Source organism: Hylobates moloch, unplaced genomic scaffold (assembly GCF_009828535.3).
Source record: "Hylobates moloch isolate HMO894 unplaced genomic scaffold, HMol_V3 SCAFFOLD_16, whole genome shotgun sequence".
Classification (NCBI taxonomy): Eukaryota; Metazoa; Chordata; class Mammalia; order Primates; family Hylobatidae; genus Hylobates; species Hylobates moloch.
This window is the reverse complement of record NW_026652291.1, coordinates 52,396,181-52,414,250: the sequence shown is the minus strand read 5'-3', so window position 1 is coordinate 52,414,250 and position 18,070 is coordinate 52,396,181. Positions and strand designations below refer to the sequence as shown.

Sequence of the window (18,070 nt, the reverse complement as noted above, 5' to 3'; positions counted from 1 at the left end):
ATGTTCAGCTAATTTTTGTATTTTTTGTAGAGATGGGGTTTTGCCACGTTGCCCAGGCTGGTCTGGAATTCCTGGGCTCGAGTGATCCACCTGCCTTGGCATCACAAAGTGCTGGGATTACAAGCATGAGCCACTGTGCCCAGTTCAGATGTAACTTCTAATCACCTATATTCTCAGTGCAAAAGTTGTTAACAATGTTACCTCTAAGATTTTCCAACATGGTTGAATCTTTTCATTCCACCTTGGCTCAGCAGAATGGGCCAAGCCCAGTTAGTTACGCAAGGAATTACTTCAAATTTTCTTGGGCTACCATTGTCCTGCCTGACTTGCCCACATCTGGTTTAATGCCTCCTTACTAGATTTGGCTAGACTCATTGCATCCGTATCTGTTTAGCCAGCTGATTGGTCAGGATTCTGGTCCTGACTACCCTCCAACTGATTGACTGGTCAGGATTCTGGGCTTTGGCACCATTCTCCTGCCTTCCTGATTGTAGATTTTCACTCTAGGCCAGATATTGGCTACGTGTCTCAAGCCTTAGGACCTCCCCTTGGTATGTTATTGCCCAGGCATGAGGACCTTGATATAGCTAATTGGGGTGATGGCAGTCAGAAGTGGGAGTACAGGCTGGGTGCAGTGGCACTTTGGGAGGCCAAGGCGGGAGGATCACCTGAGGTCAGGAGTTCGAGACCAGCCTGGCCAACATGGCGAAACCCCGTCTCTATTTAAAATACAAAAAATCACCAGGCGTGATGGTGTGCGCCTGTAGTCCCAATCAGTTGGGAGGCTGAGGCAGGAGAATTGCTTGAACCTAGGAGGCAGAGGTTGCAGTGAGTGTGAGATTGCACCAGTGCACTCCAGCCTGGGCAACAGTGCAAGACTCTGTCTCAAAAAAATAAAGAAACAAAAGATAAGTGGGAGTAGAACACAAAGAAAGATGTTTTAACTATGCTCTAATTTTCCCCATTTGGGGGCTGGGTACAGTGGCTCACGCCTGTAATCTGAGCACTTTGGGAGGCGGAGGCGGGAGGATCACCTGAGGTCAGGAGTTCGAGACCAGCCCGGCCAACATGGTGAAATCTTGTCTCTACTAAAAATACAAAAATTAGCCGGGCGTGGTGGTGGAAGCCTGTAGTCTCAGCTACTTGGGAGGCTGAGGCAGGAGAATCGCTTGAACCCGGGAGGTGGAGATTGCAATGAGCCGAGTTCCTGCCACTGCGCTCCAGCCTAGGTGACAGAGCGAGACTCTATCTCAAAAAATAAATAAAATAAATAAATAAATAACAATTTTCTATGCTTCCATTCTTCTACGTGACAAATCAGCAGAATGTATCTTCAGAATCAGGTACTTCTTAAGCGGTAGTAGCCAAAGGGATTATTTGCTGATGGTTAGCTAAGCTTGCTTGGGAGACTTTTCCAAGGCGAAGGGATGGTTGAGATGAGCTAGCTTCAGACCCAGGAGAAATGGATCCACTGAGACAAATGTACATATTATGCCTAGATTTGGATTTTTGAAAAAAATGACAGGAAAATAAACTAACCAGTCTGGGACAAACAACTAGCCAAACACTTAAGAATTGCTGATGGGATGGCCTTTTCTGAGAAACACTTGAGCACAAAGGTTAATTAGAAAGACAGTTTCACAAACGCAGCCTGGTCTTGCAGAGAGCAGTCTTACCTTGTACCTAGCAAGGGGCAGAGTGGCACAGTGGACAGAGCCTGGGCTTTGGAGCCAGAAAAGCCCGAATTAGAACCCTGGCCCCTTACATTTATGGCTTTGTGCTGTTGTACAAATCATCAAATCTTCCTCAATCTCAGTTTTCTTCAAGCATAAAATAGATTATCTCAGAGGTTATTGTAATGATTAAAGGCAATGCGTATAAATCTCTTGGCCAATAAATGGCTGCTCTTATTTCAATGAAGGTCAAATTCTAGTGACTCTCACAGTCACTATGAGGCTTGTTATCTGGTTAAGATGGATAATACACATATATTTCTGGATTCCAAAGCACAACTCAGGATGCTTTGTGATTGCCAACACGTTCCACCAGAGGCCTGTTTCCAGACTTTTCTTATCTTTGCCAAGTAGAGATAAATGCTCATGGAAACTGTCACTTGTCACGTTCCCAGCCCCCAGGCATCTCCCTAATCTCTCTGTTTCTCTGCAAGCAGGGCTGTCAGGGAAGGCAGATCAAGAGCTCAGACAACAAGGGACTACAGCTTTGGCCTCACTCCTTTGTCCATTCAAAGAGATGTGCCAGATGCTTTGAGCCGGCTTGGAGGAACAGGCTAAAAGAGCCCGGATAGTTTAATGGTAAAAGATCCCCCTACACATCGGTTTTAAGCAAAAGACTATATGTTTATATGATAAAATATTACCACTTAATTGTGGTCCTGGTCAGAATTAATCACAATTTTAATCAGCAATGCTGCAGTGTAAGTAAGAAAGGGGTCCTGGGAAAATGCTCTGAACTTTTAAAATTTCTCTCAGTGGAATGTGTAGAAAAACTTCTGGGTGTTACTGCTGACATGGATTCTCACTTACTACATGGGTTCTCATTTCCTCATTTAATCCCCAATTTATTTCAAAATATGACTTTGCCTCCCGGTAGTGACCATCAGAGTAACAGTGATTTCATAAGGTCAGTCTGGAAATCAGAATAAGTTTTGTTTTCACTGGTGAAATTGGTGAATTGTTTCACCAATTCCTCGATTGTCTTGCAGTCAGTCTCAAATGAACAGTTTGTTCATTCAGTGCCTCAATTGCCTCAAGTCAAGGTGCTATAAATAAAGTTTCGGTGCCACAAAATAAATAGCACTCAAATATAAAACTTTCTTTTTAATTATCAGCAAGGCAAGTTACTTCTACAGAAGGGTGCGCCCTTACAGATCAGCAATGGTGAGCGCACACTTGGACAAGGGAGGGGAAGGCTTTCTTATCCCTGACGCACATGGCCTCTGCTGCTGTGTCGTTCCCCTATTGGCTAGGTTAGACTGCACAGGCTAAATAATTCTGATTGGCTAATTTAAAGAGAGTGATGGGGTGAGTGGTTTGGTGGGAAAAATGGTTATGACAGAGCAGATAATCGGAATGAGTCAGGGTGGAGTAGGTAATTGGAATGAGTCAGGGTACAGAAGGTAATCGAAAAAGGTTGCTTTACAAGGAAGTTAAGTTTAAAAGTAGAAGGCAAAGAATTGAACATACTAACATATTGATTCTTTGAAAAGAAATTTAGAATGCATATCTAACAACCCCTCCTCTTGCATTTCTTCACAGCTCTTTCTTTTCAAACTTTTTAACATATCTTGGCTTAGTTGTTCTGCTTGATTTTCTAAAAGAAGCTTCTTTGGATAAGGTGGAGGATAGTTAAGGAAGATTTTAGTAAGTGTCGTTTTTATGAGCCTCTGCACCAACCCACAGATGCATGGTGTGACACAACACCAGACAAGGATAAGTATACCCATTACGGTTATGAAGGAAGTAAGAATTGAAGCTATTATTCTTTTCTGTTTACTGAACCACTTTTCTAGCCATTCTGTAAAGGGGTCATTTACCCCTGAGTTGATGGCTAATTCATTGGATAGAGCAATCAGACCTTGCAATGCCTTTGTTATACTTCCCTTAGGGGCAGTGTTGTTTGGCATGAAGCTGCAACATTGAGTTTTAATCATGATGCAGACTCCTCCTCTTTCTGCTAATATCATGTCTAAGGCTATCCTATTTTCCCAAGCCATCTGGCTAGTAGCCCCTAATTGCTCAGCTATTCCTTTAACAGCACCTCTAGTGTAGTTAATAAATCGCTGTTGGTTGTAATAGATGTAGTTTATCCAATTCACATTTTTATTAATTATCACCCAACAAAATATTGACTCGAATCCTGCAGCTATTTGATTTTGGGCTTTAAATTGATTTGGTATTCCCCGTGGGACTCCAGTGGCATTTAAATAGGCGTGAGAGTTGAAAGACCCATAAGGGGCTTCTCTTGCTTTATGAAGTCTTTCTGGTTGATGAAATGCCAGGGTAAAAGGGATAGCCAACTAGACTAAAGCACAGGTGCCACTCCAGTTATTCGGCAGAGTGTCCAGTAAAGGTCCACCACAATACCACCACACATCCACTCAGGGATGAACAAGGGCTGACTGATTGATAAGCTCTTGAAAATTCTTAAGCTCACCACACCCCTTCAGGTCTCCAAGGAATGCTAAGTTTCCTCCCTGTCATGAGAGACACGAAGTGAACTTAATGTTGGGAGATGGAAGCTGGATGGCCCTTGGGGGCTGACCCGCTGGGTGCCGGACTTCGGGATATAGCAGAGACAGAGGGTGGCACAACTTGTTTCTTCAAGCTGTAGAATCCTGGAAAAGAGATACCATGCAGCCTACGCCCAGTCAACTGGAGGACCACCCTAGTGGAAAGGGGACAATCTGGGCCTCTGGCCTGCAGTGCACACAAACATAACAATTGCTTTTGTTTAACGTGCAGATGGAATATTTGATCCATTCCAACCAGGCATTTGCATCTTGATATCCTGTCTTAATTGCCAAAGTTTGTTTTAAGTCTTTAACTTCTATGATAGCTGTCTTGGTCTTGTCTTGGTCTTGTCGTTAGATGGAGGAGGAGCAATTGTTCCATTGTGAGAGGTTTTGGAAGAAGGCTTAGAGAAAGGTACAGGTGGCGGGGGATCAAAGAAATGCATTTCAAAGAATCCAATAGGGTCTGTCTCTGAAACCTCAGCCCCCATACCATAAAACCAGCTTAAAGAAGGGAACCAGCTTAGAAAAGTGGAAGAACTTTGAGGGTTTGAGATAATAACCTGTATAGGATTGCACTGGTTTAGCTGACAGTTGGGGGGTGGGGTGGAGGCAGGGTGTGCCTCTAGTAAAATGAATGCATGGTTTTAGGAAATTATAAAAACAGATTGGGGCAGTCCATCCTTGCTCTTTAGTGGTCCACAGAATGTTGGACCAACTATGGCATAAAAGCTCTACATTGGGGAGCAGAACTCCTGGTTGATACTGGGGTCTTTATTGAAATCTGCCTGGATTAAATGGTCCCAATTCACTAATGCCTAGTCTGAGGAAAGTCAGGAGGGACAGAGGTATTTTTCTGAAGTAGAGAGCTGTCTTTGAGTTGGCAAGTCCCCACAGGGTATAACAAGGCAAGCATTAAATGCAATAGTTTGAGGTGGAATTGACTTGGTTACATTAATAACTAGATGGTCGGCAATAGAGTGAGGAAAGAAGAAAGAGTAATAGAATAGATGAAAGAGAGTTAAATTTTTCTTAGCTTTAGTTTGGTAGGGTCTTCCCCTGGGACTATGGCCCATGACTCTGGAGGGGGCGGTACTTTCTTGACCTAACTGTGATGAGTCCATCCCCTTTTTGCTGTTCAAACAGCCATCTTGGTGGTTAGCAGCACAAGGTAGGGTCCTTCCCAGGCTGGCTCAAGTTTTCCTTCTTTCCACCATTTGATGAGAATGTGATCCTCAGGCTGGTGCTAGTTTACCAGAAATTCTAGGGGTGGTACCTGTGCTAAAAGACTTTTAGTTTTGAGGGAAAGGGAAGTGGAAGATAAACCAAGTATATAATTTCTAAGAAATTAACCTTTTGTTTTAAATGTGGGGACATCAGCAGTGGACTTTATAGTCCTTGGTGCCTTCTTACTGAGAAATTTCCTTTAGCACCTATTTTTATTACTTTTTAGACCAAAGAAAGCCAAACACCATTTTATATTTGATGATGCTTCCTGTATGATTTTATACCAGATAAGCTAAATTTCACCTTTGTATTAGTATGTTATTAATGTTAAACTCAATTTTAATAAAACCTTGTGGACATATTAATTCAATTTTTAATGTCTGACCATAAGGTAAGATTTTTATAGTCTCTTTTTAACCTTTTATAATTTTTGTTAAAGAGCAGGTTAGTGCTTTAAGAAAAACCTGTTGTGCTTTTATTTTAATGTCCAGTTCACAGAAAAACTGGATGATACCCCTTTAACTTTGGCCAATATGTTTACACACAGAATTTCCTTTACAATTAACATTTCAAAACTTGCTTAAACCTTTAAAACAATTTTTTTAACCTTTTAATGTAGGTAAAAATCCACATTCTTATGCCTCCTTATAATCCTTTTACCAAAGATATATTTTACTTTCCTTATACACCTTGCACATAAACTGTTTCTTCAATAGTTTTACATTCAAGAGGCCTAATTACTTTTAAATTATACAACATTTCTTGCATAAATTCCCTGTTATAATTTTTTTTCACGACTTTTACAGACAATTGTTCGACATGCCTCAACTTTTTGACTTGTTGCGAACATCCCTTTCTTTAAACAACCAGTTAATTTATTTTAGGACAAGCATTTACCATATAACATTCCTTTTTACATAAATTCTCCCCCCCACTTTTTTTTCTCAAAGATGATAACCATTCTTTTCCGAAGCAAACTTCCTTCATGTCTGTGGACTAGACTGTCTAAGGCCACAGATTAGAAGTTAGGATAATACGTTACACGGTTAACTTTTAGCAAACTTTACTTTTGTAAAGTAAAGTTACTTTTGTAAGTTTGGGATTTCAATTATTCTTTGCTATTAATAAGACCTCGTTCAGTCCATATTAACTTATAATTGGTATAGATGGCTCTTTCCTGATTCTGTAAGTACTTTAAGGCTTGGCTGAGTGCAACCAGCTGGCACGTTTGAGCAGACCAATTATTAGGCAATTTTCCTAACTCTGCTTCTACAGGAGTTCCCTTATCATTTACTGAATACCCATTGTGTCTTTTTCCCTCAATCACCCAGGAGGGAGGAACCATCTATTGTCCTGTTCTGAAGGGAGTTCCTCCTAGGTCTGGTTGGACCTTCGTAAGGTAATTAAGATCCCTGTCAGGAAGCTTGCTGGGTTAAGGGGATTTTCAGTGGTTAATGTTAAATCATCTTTTTCTAACAGAATAGCCTTATACTTTAAGGTTCTTGAGTCAGTAAGCTACCTTTTTGCTTTTTTTTTTTCTTTTCTTTTTTGACTTAGGATAGTTCTGACCTGATGAGGTGTGCTCACAATGAGGTTTCCTCTAAAAGTTATTTTTCTACTTTCTTCTGTTAGCAAAGCAGTTGCCGCTACAGATTGAATGCATTTGGGCCATATGTGGGTTACTGGGTTAAGGATTTTTGATTAGGAAGGCTACGAGTTGTCAGTGGCCTCAGTGCTTTTGGGCTACGCCCTTGTGTACATTGACAACAAAGTGGTATTGGAGCGTTATAGGGTCATGGAGAAGACCTTCAATGATCAATTATAGGTTTTAAATTTACCCTGGCTTTTAAAGGAATGGGGTACACTGTTTTCACTACTTCTGTCTCTCTCTTTCTTTCTTTGACTTTCTGTCTCTCTCTTTGACTCCCTCTTTGTCTCTGTCTCTTCCTTTCTGTCTGCCTGTCTCTCTCTCTCTTTGACTCCCTCTTTGTCTCTCTTCCTCTCTCTCTCTCTGCCTCTCTTTTTCTCTCTCTCTTTCCCCTCTCTTTTCTCTCTCCTCTCTGCTGGTCTTTCCCTGCCTCTGCCAGCCGCTTATGCTGCTGTTCTCCCCTCTCCTTCCCGTTCCCCTACAGGAGAGACTGGCAGAAGCGGAGCTACTACTCTTTCTTCCCCTGAGAAGAAAGGAAAGGGGAATTCTGAATATTTTTCTTACTACCAGAGGTTTGTGTGAGGTTCAACCCCCCCATGGGGATTTCTCACCTCTTTTTGAGATTCACTCTCACCATGGGGATTTCTCACCGCTTTCTGAGGTTCAACCCCACCTCTTGGGGATTTCTCACCTCTTTTTAACCTCCAAGACATCCTGACTAAGGAATACTTCAGTGCCCCCTGCAGCTTTCTTTCCCTAGTCCTGACTAAGGAATGCTTTACTGCCCCTGCGGTTTCTCTGTCCTTGCTATGTCCTAACCAATGAATGCTTTACCGCCCCCTGGCTTTTTCCTTAGTCCTGACCACCAGGGAAATACTTTCCCGGCTCCTGTGGCTTCTCCTTCCTTGGTCTGTGCACAGAGCCATCGCAGCAGTATGTGAGGATATTTTAAGCTAGGTTGCTGGCCAGTTTCTTCCCACGTTGCTGAGAGCTCAGGTTCTTCCTGGCACTAGGTGGGTCCTGATTTCTCACCCCTGAGGCTGCTACAAGGGGGTGGGGCACACCTCCTCATGAGAGAGAACCAGAGACCGCCCCTGGAGGGGAATGTAATCACAGGCGAGCCCCCAAATTGTTATAAATAAAGTTTTGGTGTCGCAAAAGAAATAGCACTCAAATATAAAATTTTCTTTTTAATTATCAGCAAGGCAAGTCACTTCTATAGAAGGGTGCGCCCTTACAGATGGAGCAATGGTGAGCACACACTTGGACAAGGGAGGGGAAGGGGTTCTTATCCCTGACGCACATGGCCTCTGCTGCTGTGTCGTTCCCCTGTTGGCTAGGGTTAGACCACACAGGCTAAACTAATTCCAACTGGCTAATTTAAAGAGAGTGACGGGGTAAGTGGTTTGGCGGGAAAAATGGTTATGACAGAGCAGGTAATCGGAATGGGTCAGGGTGGAGCAGGTAATCGAAAAACATTGCATTACGAAGAAGTTAAGTTTAAAAGTAGAAGGCAAATAATTGAACTTAGTAACATACTGATTCTTTGAAAAGAAATTTAGAACTCATATCTAACAAAGGGACAGAGAATATTAGGATCACTGTCACCACAGACATTATCATCATGAGGAGCATTTGAAACTGCCATTGTGAAATTATGACAGTAAGAGAAATCTGACGTAGTTAACTCCATCTTGCTTCTCACCTTCAAGTCATCCTTGATTGTTCCTGAGCGTAGGCCAAACTAATCTTGGGAGGAATTTATAGTTTCACCTTTAAGCAAGGATGATAACAGCCCTTCCCAAAATTAAACTGCCTTTGAAAAACCAATGAAAGGCCACGAGGTTAGGATTATGAGAGGGGTCTACACTCTGCTAAGAGGTAGATGTAGTTTCTACTCCCTTACCACTCTGGGCTCATGTGGCCAGAGGTCACAAGGTTTGTGACCTTCCCAATTGCTCCTATAGATAACATCACTGTTGTAGAACCTGATATGGGTGTTTTTGAGATGTTTTTCAGACTGAGTACACTTAAACTCCACTGATCCTGTGGCCCAAACCCAGAGATGGACTTAGTGCATGAAGATAGTTTTCCACACCCCTCTGATTTCATCCCAACCAATCAGCAGCACCATTCCCTAGCCCTCTGCCCACCAAGTTGTCCATATAAACCCCTAACATCCGAGCCTTTAGGGTGACTGATGTGAGTGATAACTCCAGTTCTCCCATGTGGGCTGGCCTTGGGTCAATTAAACTCTTTGTCTACTTAATGTTATGGTCTCAGTGAATTGATTTTGTCTGTTCAGCAGGCAGGAAGAATTTGTAGGACGATTACATGTTTATCATAAATTCACCACTGCATGATGCCACATCAAGGAAAATGGGCAGAATAATTACCCATGAACGAAGACAGTTTAACCCATGAACATTTTCACAGAGCCCTCCAGACCTTTGTGCAAATCCTTTAACAGAACTTTGGTAGGATACTACATTGCAACAAAGACAAATTATGTGGATAAAGGGGCAGGAGAGTTGGTAATATTCTAAAAGTTAATTACTATATTATATAGTAACATAGTAATATAAATATATATATATATTTCTATCTCCTTAGCTTTAAGATCTTCATAAAAGGAAAGTGGGAAGCACTGCACTGTAGTTCAGTGATGTGGTATAATATGAAATACAAACAGTATCTTTGATCTTTATCTCCAGTTCCTGACACACTTGGAATTTCCTGAGTTATAGAAATGTCTTTTGTTATTCATAGGGAGCACCTTTGATAATGAGGAAGTTTATGCTAATAAGGTGACTTAGGGTAGGGCCCCGAGATAGCCTCAGAATGGGGCCAAATCACCAGAAAGACCAAGCGATTAGAGGATTAGAGGGTTGAAAGTTTCAGCATCACCCTCCAGGAAAGGGGGTGGGGCTGGACATTAAGCTCTAAAAACTCCTCAACAAGGGTTGAGCTTCAGATAGCTGAACAAGTGGAAGTTCCTGGAGGGTGGTGCCCAGGAGAGGGCATGGAAGGCCTGCATCTCCCCCAACACCTCGCCCCGTGATTCTCTTCATCTGGTGTTCCTTTTTAAATATCCTTCATCAATAAACTGGCAATGTAAGTAGTGTTTCCCTGAATTCTGTGAGCCACTCTTGCAAATTAATTGAACCTGAGGAGGGGCTAGAGGGAGCCCTGATTTATAGCTTGTCAGTCATCAGTTTGGGTGACAACCTACTACTTCAGATTGGCATCTGAAGTGGGGAGCAGTCTTGTGGGATTGAGCCCTCAGTCTGTGGGATCTGACACTATCTCTAAGTAGACAGTGCCAGGTTGAGTTAGAACACACCTAGCTGGAGACACTACTGGAGAATTGTTTGGTGTGTGGGGAAAAACCACAACACATTTGGTCATAAAAGTGTTCTGTGAGTGTGTGAGAAGGAGAAAAATAGCTTAATTTTCCCTTTTAGAAGTGGTTTCTAGATACTTTTGTTTGTAATGCTTGTTCCTTGGTGCTGTAAAGAAATAGCACTTGAACATAAATTTAATTTCCTCAGCAATGCCATTTTTATACTTTCTGCAGAAAGGGTACACTCGCCAGCAGTTTCGCCATGAGAGTGCACCAAACAAAGGACACAGGGTCATTTATAACCTGATGGTCTACTTTACTGCTGTGTCCAGTTTCCATTGGCTGGAATGGGACCTCACGTTCTGTATTTGTCCTGATTGGCTAGCAACTTAGAACTTTTTAAAAGAGGCAAAGGCAGAGGAGAACAAAGGAAGGAGGCAGTAACTTGTGGAATGCTGAGAAAGGTAAAAATACCTTCAAATAAGGAAGAGGAACAGGCTATAACCTAATGCTTGCTTGGACTAGTGTAAGCATGCCAGGGCAAATATTTAGGCTAAATTGTGGGAACTAAGAACATAAAGTACACTGATTTCTTTATTACGGCTAGCAGATATTTAAGAATGTTAGCACAGGTCTTTGAATAAATTTTGCTTCTAAGAGAAGTTACTATTCTTAATTAGATGGGGAGGAAAGTCTTTGAAGAGGAACCTCTACTTTACTTTTTACGCTTTGTTTTTTACGCATCAGTTGTATTTAAGAACAAAAATTGGAGGGACAATTATAATTTGCCAACTTTTAATTGTGTCAGATAAGGAAATTAAAAAAGGGATTTACTGGAAACAATTGATATAATTTTATGAAGAGACAGTTTAATACCAAAGTGATAAAGTGGATATAATTCCAGAATAAACAATGGTCTTTCAAACTGAATAATAGTGGCTTAACATTTATTGAACACATAGGCAAGATGCTGATCTAAATTATTTGAATGTACTCTTTTACTCACACAACCTTATGAGATGGATACTGTTACTGTTCCCATTTTATAGATGAGGACATTGAGGTACAAAGAGGTAATATGTTCTAAGTCATACAGTAATGTCAGAATTTGGATTTATTTCTCCAAAGTCCATGGTTTTAAAAACTATGCAATAATCTTTAATAAGGTCTTATACATTTAGCTTCCCTAAAAAAGTGGTTGGTTATGTTTTAGTTTGTTTGGATTGCCGTAACAAACTAGCATAGACTGGCTATCTTATGAACAACAAGTTTTTTTTTTTTTTTTTGAGATGGAGTTTTGCTCTTGTCACCCAGGCTGGAGTGCAATGGCGTGATCTTGGCTCACTGCAACCTCTGCCTCCTGGGCTCAAGCGATTCTCCTGCCTCAGCCTCCCGAATAGCTGGGATTACAGGCATGCACCACCATGCCTTACTATTTTTTTTATTTTTAGTAGAGATGGGGTTTCACCATGTTGACCAGGCTGGTCTCAAACTCCTGACTTCAGGTGATTCTCCTGCCTTGGCCTCCCAAAGTGCTGGGATTACAGGTGTGAGCCACTGCACCCAGCCCAGAAATTTATTTCTCCTTTTCTCTTAATTTTATCTTTTGTAGAAATGAGGTCTCATAATGTTGTCCAAGCTGGTCTCAAACTCTTGGCCTGAAGCAATCCTCCTGCCTAGGCTTCCCAAAGTGCTGAGATTACAAGTGTGAGGCTGGAAGTCCAAGATGAAGGTGCCTGTAGATTCAGGGTCTGGGAGGGCCCATTTCCTGGTTCACAGCCTGCTGCCTTCTTGCTGTGTACTCACATAGTGGAAGGGGTGAGGTCTCTCAGGTCTGTTATACAAGGGCACTCATCCCGTTCTTTAGCGGTCTGACTCCATGATTTAATCATCTCTCAAAGGCCCCACCTCTTAATACCATTACCATAGGGGTTAGGATTTCAACATATGAATTTAGGCGGGACACAAACATTCAGACCACAGGAGTTACATAATTTATTTTTCTCGTTTTGACATCAACAGGTATAAAAAAGTGGTCACAGACCTGCACCAGTTTCAAAATCAGGGTCTCTCCTGAAGAACGGGCAAGAGATTGGCAGTGATCTTGGAAGGCCAGGGTAAGCCTGGACCTTAGCTATGAGGGGCCTCAGATTAAGACTCTTGATGTTATCCTCAAACATTGTTATCCATACAGACACCTAGAGACACCACCTGATTTAAAAGACAAAATAAATCATTCACCAAACTTCTGGTATATCATTATCAGAAATGTCACCCATAGTGCAGTATGACTTGTTTTTCAAAGTAAATTTTGTAATTATCTTCTGAGAAATACCATTCTACTGGCATTGGAACCACACTGTGAGGGAGAGAGTACTTCTTTCCCACTCCTGTTTCCATAGAAGGAATAGATGATCCACTCCCTTCCCCAGCAAAGAAAGGCATGCCAGGACACATTCTATCTTCTGCTCTTTCTCTCTTCCTTCAAGGAGATGTGATAACTTACCTGACTGGTGAAGTCACTTAGCTCAATGCCTTTTGGGTTTGTCTTGCAGAGCCAGTCTATGCCCAGAATGCCTACATTTTCTGCTCTTCCCTGTGGTCTGCCTGCTGAAGCATCTCTGCCCATAAGGAGAGGCAAATTCAATTCGGGGAGGGGTGTTAATAAGCCCCTTTGGTTTCATATCTAAAGTCACATTATCCATGAGTTTTATCTGTTTTAAAGTTAACAATTTGATATTTATTTTTCTGTCTTCTGTATTTTATTTCTGATTTGATTACACATTTTGGAAGGGAATAAAGTAGCTGTTATTTAAGCCCTAAACTCCAAAATGATGTGGCATCATACAGTTGTGAGAGGGAGTTTGGAAGGGGTCTTAAGAGGCCATCTGAAACATGTCTAAGCTAAAGACCTTTTCAGAATAATCGTCCTTATTTTTTTATTTTTATTTTTTTTTTAGCACTTACCGTGTCATAGGCACTGAACCACAAGCCTTCTGCAGGAACGATCTCATTTAATCCTTACAGCAATCCTATGAGGTAAGTAGTACTGATGTTGCCGTTTTACTAATTAGAAACTTGAAGCTTGGCGAGGTTAAATAGTGTGTCCAAAGTTGCAGAATGATTCAGTAGCAGAGGCTCATTGAGGGGCAAACAAGATCAATCCAATCCCATTCCTGTGTGAAGAAGACAGACGTTAAACAATTAACCAAATAAATAATTGATGATAGCTGTAATGAGTGCTATGACAGGTGCTGAGCCAAGGCATAACTTCTATTCTGAGGGGTCAAGGAAAGCATTCTTCCCTGACAAAATGACATTCAATCATGGACTCCCACAGTGCTTAGGAGCTGGCAAGGCAAAGGCTTGGGTAGGATGGGTGGGATGAAAGTAAGAATGAGGAGTGAACAGTATTCTAGCTGGGAGGGTCCAAAGTGGGAAGGGGCATGGCAGACCATGGAACTGAGAGAAGGCCAGCAGGCAGGCTGCAAAGAGGGTGAGGGAGGAGGCAGCACCAGATGAGATTGGAAAGCCAGTTTGGGGTGTCATGATAGAGGCTTTGTAGCCATAAGAAAATGTTGGGCCAGGCCAGGTGTGGTGGCTCACACTTGTAATCTCAGCACTTTGGGAAGCCTAGGCAGGAGGATTGCTTCAGGCCAGGAGTTTGAGACCACCTTGGACAACATTATGTGACCTCATTTCTACAAAAGATAAAATTAAGAAAAAAATTAGCATGGTGACATATGCCCGTAGTCCCACCTACTTTGGTGGCTGAGTCTCCCACTTGGGTCTGGGAGATCGAGTCAGCAGTGAGCTGTGATTGTGCCTCTGCATTCCACCTGGGTGACAGACCCTATCTCAAAAAATAAGCAAACAAAACAAAGAATGTTGGGCCGTATCTTAGGAACAAAACAATGCCATTGAAAGGTTTCATAAAGTCAGTGGCATTTGTACTTATTTCTCTCTGAATATCCTCCTGCTATTTTCTGAGCTTTGAATTCTGACTACATTAGAGAGAAATTTTCTATTAAGTTGCTAGTCTCTCTTTAACATCTTGTGTGTGTGTGTGTGTGTGTGTGTGTTTATGAACTACTAATCTCTCTCTTAATAAAGGACAGGGTATATGAAGACTATTCAATAGTTGTCAGCCTTGGCTGCACCTTCAAATCACCTAAAAAAAAATTTTAAACACTGATACAAGGCCATACTGAAGACCAGTTAAATCTGAATCTCTAGGCATGGGAGCCACACATCAGTATTTTTTAGACCTAGCAGCCTCTGTAATTCAATTTAACAAATGTTTATTGAACCCCTAAATCCAGGCCCTGTGTTAGATGCTGCACAAAGATGAATAAGTGTGAACAGCTGTCAACTATTCCAAAGTTGTAGCTGCGACAGCTGCTATAAAAGGCAGCGAGGCTGAGGCTGCCCCAGGAATCAGGAGGTAATTAAAAGCATCCTTGAAGTCAGTGAAAATAATAAGGCATGCGATTACATGTCCGCAGTGTCTCTCCTGGTCTATTCACTGCATTACCACTTGAAAACCCCAGAAATCAGCAACTCCAAGCCAAGAGAGTGGATACTCATTCTCATGGTATCGTGTGTGAGGATTCAGATGAGTCCAGGTAATCTGCTGCTTGCTTGCCTGGGAGAGTTAGTTGGAGAAAGAAGGCAACACATGCAGTTATTCAAATATTTATTGAGCACCTATGTTGTGCTAGGCACTGGGGCTACAAATCTTATCCACCTTTCCCAAACTTGTTGTTCACAGAAAACAAGGAATCTAATCTGTTTTTTTAGTTTATTGTATAAGAATGAAAATGCCCTCTGTATTTCAAAAGGCTGATCTGTGGATAAAAATAGGTAATAAATATTCAAGTGCTTTGGGAAAAAAAAAGAATTCATGATGCATCATGAAATTCTGTATCTTGAATCATGAAACCATAAACCTTCAAGGTTGGCTATTTATGCTATTGATTTTGGAACATATTTTCAGAGACCAGGAATGATTTCTTTTTCTCATTTTATGAATTTTCTAGCATTGTATCAGGCAGAATAAGGCATTTAACCAATGTTATTTTGATTATGATTAAATGACTATTCAAGCTAGAAAGGATACATTTTTTTTTTTCAAACAAACTTTAACACAAAAAAAAGACATTCTGGTATGAAACAGAACAAATGTTGAGGCCAGTACAGATTTGAAAGTTTTAAAAGAATATAGAATCATGTCTCATTTTTAAAGCTCTAGATATAACCTAAGTTTGCAATGGCCTCTGGGAGCTTGAATTCTAGGATTTCAACCGGAATAAGATAGGAAGACATCTTTGTTTAATAAATATTCAAGTTTCCATTTAAGTGCCTTAAGTGCTTCTCTTACTTGGCTCCACTTTGAGATAACGTGAGAGAAAATAAAGACATATTTCATAGCTTAGAGACTCTTAGATGGGAGGTGGAAAGAATCCAGAAGTCTATCCAGAATGACCTAGAGAATTTCAGTGGAGAGCACCTTCCAGGTCTGGGATGGGGTGGTGGTGTGGGGTATAACTGGGCATGGGGGACTGGCGTGGATGCTTTTCATTTTCTTTTACTTTTTTTTTTGAGATGGAGTCTTGCTCTGTCACCCAGGCTGGAGTGCAGTGGCGTGATCTCGGCTCACTGCAACCTCCGCCTCCCAGGTTCAAGCGATTCTCCTGCCTCAGCCTCCTGAGTAGCTGTGACTACAGGCACCTGCCACCACACCCAGCTAATTTTTGTATTTTCAGTAGAGACGGGGTTTCACCATGTTGGCCAGGATGGTCTCAATCTCCTGACCTCATGGTCCGCCCACCTCGGCCTCCCAAAGTGCTGGGATTACAGGCATAAGCCACTGCGCCTGGCCCATGGATGCTTTTAAGAAGCTCTCCTAATGGTTCTGATGCCTATTCTAGTTCAGAACCACTTATTAAGTCCAATTACTCTGTTTTATAGATGAAGAAACTAAGACCCAGAGATCTGAAGTGAGCTATTCAAAGTCTCACAGCTAGTGACAGAACTTAATATTATGCTTTCTATTATACCACATAGATTTCTATATTTCTGCTTACATTGCTATTGCCTCAGTTCCAGTGGCACAGCCTTTGCTCTGTAAATAATTCAAACGTATTTCTTCTCAGATGTTGTATAAGAGGGGAGCTTAGCTCTGAATGGACTAGTATACCTGATCACCAGCAGCAGTTAAAAGGTATGATTATACATGCCTCAAACAATCATCTAATAAAAGATAGGAGTTTAATGGTCTTCAAGGATCTAGAATTAAAAGGAAACTGAAAAATCATTCACTTGGGGTGTGTGTGTGTGTGTCTGTGTATAATATGTTATATATATTTATATCATATAGAAAATTTTATATATATAATTTTTAATAGAGACTGAATCTTGCTAAGTCCTCAAGACTGGTCTGGAACGATTCTCCCACATCAGCCTCCCAAAATGCTGGGATTACAGGTGTAAGCCACTGTGCCCAGTTTGTTTTTTTCTTCGTGAAAAGTACACACTCAAAAAAGGGGAGTGTGGGTGTACTCAAGAGTGAGTCGCCCACTTGGTTTAAAAAACAGAACTCTGTTATAATACAGCCTTTTTTGTTCTACTCTGACTTTAGAAGTGAAATATACTTATGTTAATTAAATAATATCAAAAAACCATAACATTATGTATGAAGACCACATTTAAAAGTTTCTTTTTTTTTTTTTTTCAAACAGGTTCTTACAGGGTCTTGCTCTGTCACCCAGGCTAGAGTGCAGTGGCATGATCACTTCTCACTGCAGCCTTGACCTCCCAGGCTCAAGCTATCCTCCCACCTTAGCCCCTAGAGTAGCTGGGACTACAGGTGCGTGTCACCATGCCTGGCTATTTTTTTTTTTTAGTTTTTGTAAAGAGAGGATCTCACTATGTTGCCCAGGCTGGTCTCAAACTCTTGGGCTCAAGTAACCCTCCAACCTTGCCTCCCAAAATGTTGGGATTACAGGTGTGAGCCACCATGCCTGGCCTAAAATTTTCTTTATAATATAGTAATGTGGTATAGACACTTTCTTCCCACCTGCTGCTAAAAATTTGGAGCTACTTTACCCTCCATCTCAATTTTAAGTATGATCAGAATTATATATCTAATTGAACTAAATACACATTGAGTAGAAAGTTATGTCACAGTTTGAATTTCACTCATATTCTGACATATCCATTTTGAAATACTCAAGAGGTTAGTATGCACAACACTATTTATTCTAGTGTTAAATATGAATAGTTCCAGTGAAACTGCAAGTATGTTTGTTTCAACAGCTCTGGTTTATAAGGTGACTAATGTGTTTTTGTGCACCTCTTGGCTCTGCTCTTTCTAAAATTGCAATTGTTCAGCTGGCTTAGCACATGGGTAGGCTGAAAGAGTAGTGTTGGTGGGAGGTGTGTGTGTGTGTGTGTGTGTGTGTGTGTGTGTTTATGATGGAAGAAGAGACAAGGTTAGAATAGGGAGTTCCATTGAACTACTGTGAGTAATCAGTTATGCTACTGTGACTTCCAGGTTCCCATTCAGTGAATAACCCTTTACTTTCTTCTGTCCTATGCAGCT

At 41.4% G+C, this 18,070-nt stretch overlaps 2 long non-coding RNA genes across 4 annotated transcripts; one reads left to right on the top strand and one right to left on the bottom strand.

The window, feature by feature from the left end:
* Window positions 1-2,174: 2,174 nt before the first annotated feature.
* LOC116485034 (uncharacterized) lies at window positions 2,175-17,569 on the top strand. 3 transcript variants are annotated; one of them, XR_004252730.2, is made up of 4 exons: window positions 2,175-2,312; window positions 12,490-12,584; window positions 13,428-13,506; window positions 17,208-17,569. It is a non-coding gene; the product is annotated as an uncharacterized LOC116485034 (long non-coding RNA). The 3 variants fall into 3 exon arrangements; XR_009210174.1 differs by lacking the exon at window positions 17,208-17,569 and adding an exon at window positions 16,623-16,680; XR_009210173.1 differs by lacking the exon at window positions 17,208-17,569 and adding an exon at window positions 14,790-14,911.
* Window positions 13,008-14,348, bottom strand: LOC131381417 (uncharacterized). The gene is made up of 3 exons (XR_009210176.1): window positions 14,231-14,348; window positions 13,435-13,643; window positions 13,008-13,088 (listed from the first exon to the last, which is right to left on the bottom strand). It is a non-coding gene; the product is annotated as an uncharacterized LOC131381417 (long non-coding RNA).
* Window positions 17,570-18,070: the final 501 nt, after the last annotated feature.